Here is a 6034-nt window from a genome sequence, read left to right as displayed (position 1 = left end):
TATCATCACTAGATCACATATTGATAATAAAGTACCCATCATCATGCCAATACACATCTGGTTTTTGCATATCATTCCATTGTTGAGCAAAGAAATGAAGAACAGCAGCAATTGTAAAGCCAACCACATAAAAAACAAGAGCATTAGCCCATTTTCGATTACCTTCCTCAAGCTCGGCTGCTTGTAGCTCAGCAATTAGTTTTCCATCTTGCACTTTCGGAGCAACAAAGGATAATGTAGCTCCTTTTGCAGCCAATTTCCCAGTAAAAGATGAAGCTCGAGTCACATTCTGCTCCAGAACAAGGGAAGAAGCAGCACGGATTTCATCAGAATTGCGCGAGTTCAACTCCAAGGCAGAAAGAGAAGCAGCTCGATCTTCATTAACTTTGTGCACAATATGCTCCATAGAGGGTGAGGAAGAAAGTACAGAATGTCCTAGTTCACCACCGTGCCCAGATCCACCAGCATCCAATGGAACAGTAAACCCAGAAACCTTAGGTATTGTTCCATTGGACTGACTCGGTCTAGCAGCAGCTTTAGCAACGAAAGTAGCTTCAGCATCCAATGGAACACCGGAAATAGCACCACAAGCTAACTGAACTACCGCCGGCACCGGAGTAAGCAGTTCATCCCCCACTAGAATCGGGCTAGGAACGAAAGGGGTACTTGAAATTCCCAAATTCTGCAAAATCGAACCAACAACTTCATGAGCAGCCTTTTGTTGCACTACTTGAGGTGTAGAAATAGCTTGCTTCTTCTTCTTCGCCATTGATACCCAGATTTGATGAAGACAACCAATCAAAATGAAGAACCATGAAGAACAGAGAGAAGAGAGAAAGTCAACGAAAGTCAAACCTCAATGTTGACACGACTCTTGTTCAAAAAGCTTTGTTTGAATGAGTTTGACTTTATTTGAGTCAAAAATCTTTGTTGAATGCATTTGACTTTCATTTGATTCAAAAAGCTTTGTTTGAATGTGTTTGACTTTTATTTGACTCAATTAACTTTGTATGAATGTGTTTGACTTTCATTTGACTCTATTAGCTATGTTAACTGCATTTCACTTTTATTTAATTCAAAAAGCTTTGTATGAATCCGTTTGACTTTCATTTGACTCAATTAGCTTTGTAGAATGCATTTTACTTTCATTTGAATCAAAAAGCTTTGTATGAATGTGTTTGACTTTCATTTAACTCAATTATCTTTGTTGAATGCATTTGACTTTCATTTGATTTAAAAGCTTTGTTTGAATGTGTTTGACTTTCATTTGACTCAATTATCTTTGTTGAATGCATTTGACTTTCATTTGATTCAAAAAGCTTTGTTTGAATGTATTTGACTTTCATTTGATTCAATTATCTTTGTTGAATGCATTTGACTTTCATTTGCTTCAAAAAGCTTTGTTTGAATGTGCTTGACTTTCATTTGACTCAATTATCTTTGTTGAATGCATTTGACTTTCATTAGATACAAAAAGCTTTGTATGAATGTGTTTGACTTTCATTTAACTCAATTATCTTTGTTGAATGCATTTGACTTTCATTTGATTCAAAAGCTTTGTTTGAATGTGTTTGACTTTCAATTGACTTTATTATCTTTGTTGAATGCATTTGACTTTCATTAGATTCAAAAAGCTTTGTTTAAATGTGTTTGACTTTCATTTGACTCAATTACTTTGTTGAATGCATTTGACTTTCATTTGATTCAAAAAGCTTTGTTTGAATGTGTTTGACTTTCATTTGACTCAATTAGCTTCGTTGAATGCATTTAACTTTCATTGTATTTTAAAAGCTTTGTTTGAATGTGTTTGATTTCATTTGACTCAATTAACTTTGCAGAATGTATTTGACTTTCATTTGATTCAAAAAGCTTTGTTTGAATGTGTTTGACTTACATTTGACACAATTAGCGTTGCAGAATGCATTTGACTTTCATTTGAGTCAAATAGCTTTATATGATTGTGTTTGACTTTCGTTTGACTCAGTTAGCTTTGCAGAATGCATTTGACTTTCATTTCACTCAATTAGCTTTGTATAAATGTGTTTGACTTTCATTTGACTCAATTAGCTTTGTTAATTGCGTTTCACTTTCATTTAATTGAAAAATCTTTGTTTGAAAGTGTTTGACTTTCATTTAACTCAATTAGCTTTGTTGAACGCATTTTACTTTAATTGGATTAAAAAATCTTTGTTAGAATGTGTTTGTCTTTCATTTGACTCAATTAGCTTTGTTGAATGCATTTGACTATCATTTAATTTAAAAGCATTGTTTGAATGTGTTTGACTTTTATTTGACTCAATTAACTTTGTATGAATGTGTTTGACTTTCATTTGACTCTATTAGCTATGTTAATTGCATTTCACTTTTATTTAATTCAAAAAGCTTTGTATGAATTTGTTTGACTTTCATTTGACTCAATTAGCTTTGTAGAATGCATTTTACTTTCATTTGAATCAAAAAGCTTTGTATGAATGTGTTTGACTTTCATTTAACTCAATTATCTTTGTTAAATGCATTTGACTTTCATTTGATTCAAAAGCTTTGTTTGGATGTGTTTGACTTTCATTTTACTCAATTATCTTTGTTGAATGCATTTGACTTTCATTTGATTCAAAAAGCTTTGTTTGAATGTATTTGACTTTCATTTGATTCAATTATCTTTGTTGAATGCATTTGACTTTCATCTGATTCAAAAAGCTTTGTTTGAATGTGTTTGACTTTCATTTGACTCAATTATCTTTGTTGAATGCATTTGACTTTCATTAGATACAAAAAGCTTTGTATGAATGTGTTTGACTTTCATTTAACTCAATTATCTTTGTTGAATGCATTTGACTTTCATTTGATTCAAAAGCTTTGTTTGAATGTGTTTGACTTTCATTTGACTTTATTATCTTTGTTGAATGCATTTGACTTTCATGAGATTCAAAAAGCTTTGTTTAAATGAGTTTGACTTTCATTTGACTCAATTACTTTGTTGAATGCATTTGACTTTCATTTGATTCAAAAAGCTTTGTTTGAATGTGTTTGACTTTCATTTGACTCAATTACTTTGTTGAATGCATTTGACTTTCATTTGATTCAAAAAGCTTTGTTTGAATGTGTTTGACTTTCATTTGACTCAATTAGCTTCGTTGAATGCATTTAACTTTCATTGTATTTTAAAAGTTTTGCTTGAATGTGTTTGATTTCATTTGACTCAATTAACTTTGCAGAATGTATTTGACTTTCATTTGATTCAAAAAGCTTTGTTTGAATATGTTTGACTTACATTTGACACAATTAGCGTTGCAGAATGCATTTGACTTTCATTGGAGTCAAATAGCTTTATATGATTGTGTTTGACTTTCGTTTGACTCAGTTAGCTTTGCAGAATGCATTTGACTTTCATTTCACTCAATTAGCTTTCCATAAATGTGTTTGACTTTCTTTTGACTCAATTAGCTTTGTTAATTGCGTTTCACTTTCATTTAATTCAAAAAACTTTGTTTGAAAGTTTGAATGTGTTTGACTTTCATTTGACTCAATTGGCTTTGTTGAATGCAATTTACTTTCATTTGATTTAAAAAGCTTTGTTTGAATGTGTTTGACTTTCATTTGACTCAATTGGCTTTATTGAATGTATTTGACTTTCTTTTGATTCAAAAAGCATTGTTTGAATGTATTTGACTTTCATTTGACTCAATTAGCTATGCAGAATGCATTTGACTTTCATTTGACTCAATTAGCTTTGTATGAATGTGTTTCACTTTCATTTGACTCAATTAGCTTTGTTAGTTGCATTTCACTTTCATTTAATTCAAAAAGCTTTGTTTGAATGTGTTTGACTTTCATTTGACTCAATCATCTTTGTTCAATGCATTTGACTTTCATTTGATTTAAAACGCTTTGTTTGAATGTGTTTGACTTTCATTTGACTACATTTGCTTTATTGAATGCATTTGACTTTCATTTGATTCAAAAAGCTTTGTATGAATATGTTAGACTTTCATTTGAATCAATTATCTTTATTGAATGCATTTGACTTTCATTTGATTCAAAAAGCTTTGTTAGAATGTGTTTGACTTTCATTCGAGTCAAAAACCTTTGTTGAATGCATTTCACTTTCATTTGATTCAAAAAGCTTTGTTTGAATGTGTTTGACTTTCATTTGACTCCATTATCTTTGTTTAATTCATTTGACTTTCATTTGTTTAAAAAAAGCTTTGTTTGAATGTGTTTGACATTCATTTGATTTAAAAAGCTTTGTATGAATATATTTGACTTTCATTTGACTCAATTAGCTTTATTGAATGCATTTTACTTTCATTTGATTCAAATAGCATTGTTTAAATGTGTTTGACTTTCATTTGACTCAGTTAGCTTTGTTGAATGCATTTGACTTTCTTTTGGTTCAAAAAGCGTTGTTTGAATGTGTTTGTCTTTCATTTGACTCAATTAGCTTTGTTGAATGCATTTGACTTTCATTTGATTTAAAAAGCTTTGTTTGAATGTGTTTGACTTTCATTTGATGACTCAATTATCTTGGTTGAATGCATTTGACTTTCATTTGATTCAAAAAACATTGTTTGAATATGTTTGGCTTTCATTTGACTCAATTAGCTTTGTTGAATGCATTTGACTTTCATTTGACTCAAAAAGCTTTGTTTGAATGTGTTTGACATTTATTCGACTCAATTATCTTTGTTGAATGCATTTGACTTTCATTTGACTCAATTAGCTTTGTTAATTGCATTTCACGTTCATTTAATTCAAAAAGCTTTGTTTGAAAGTGTTTGACTTTCATTTAACTCAATTAGCTTTGTTGAACGCATTTTACTTTAATTTGATTAAAAAATCTTTGTTAGAATGTGTTTGTCTTTCATTTGACTCAATTAGCTTTGTTGAATGCATTTGACTATCATTTGATTTAAAAGCATTGTTTGAATGTGTTTGACTTTCATTTGACTCAATTATCATTGTTGTATGCATTTGACTTTCATTTGATTTAAAAAGCTTTGTTTGAATGTGTTTGACTTTCTTTCGAGTCAAAAAACTTTGTTCAATGCATTTAACTTTCATTTGATTCAAAAAGTTTTGTTTGAATATGTTTGACTTTCATTTGACTCAATTATCTTTGTTGAATGCATTTGACTTTCATTTGGTTAAAAAAGCTTTGTTTGAATGTGTTTGACATTCATTTGATTTAAAAAGCTTTGTATGAATGTGTTTGACTTTCATTTGACTCAATTAGCTTTATTGAATGCATTTTACTTTCATTTGATTCAAAAAGCATTGTTTAAATGTGTTTGACTTTCATTTGACTCGGTGAGCTTTGTTGAATGCATTTGACTCTCTTTTGATTCAAAAAGCTTTGTTTGAATGTGTTTGTCTTTAATTTGACTCAATTAGTTTTGTTGAATGCATTTGACTTTCATTTGATTCAAAAATCTTTGTTTGAATGTGTTTGGCTTTCATTTGACTTAATTAGCTTTGTTGAATGCATTTGACTTTCATTTGATTCAAAAAGCTTTGTTTGAATGTGTTTGACTTTTATTTGACTCAATTATCTTTGTTGAATGCATTTAACTTTCATTTCACTTAATTAGTGATGGGCGCGGAAACGATAGGTCGTTGGGCTACCTCCCCATCTAATCAAACAATATTTATAACTCAACAAACCCCTATGGAAGTATAGTAGTAAGTCGAGGTCGAACCCAAAGGAATGGAAATTGAATGCATATTGCCTAAAGTCAAGCTACTCCGAAGTCAAATGCGGGGTTTATGGTAAGAACTAGAGCTAGAGCTAATCAATGCAATGAACTTGTATAAAATCAATATAAAAGACACTAGGGGAATGGATCCACATGTAATTGGAATGGAGAAGGGTAATTTGGGAGGTCAAACCAACTAAGTCAAGTGATATGAAGGAAGATCAAACATGTATCCAAAAGAGCATACCAAGTTATTTCTCCTAGAGGTCTAACTAGCGCCAACTACGCTAAACACTAACTAGGAAACGTCACAAGATACCTCAATCGAGAAATTGCAAGTC

The sequence above is a fragment of the Chenopodium album genome, chromosome 21, assembly GCF_948465745.1.
Source record: "Chenopodium album chromosome 21, dcCheAlbu1.1, whole genome shotgun sequence".
In the NCBI taxonomy this organism is placed as follows: Eukaryota; Viridiplantae; Streptophyta; class Magnoliopsida; order Caryophyllales; family Amaranthaceae; genus Chenopodium; species Chenopodium album.
This window is presented reverse-complemented; position numbering follows the sequence as displayed.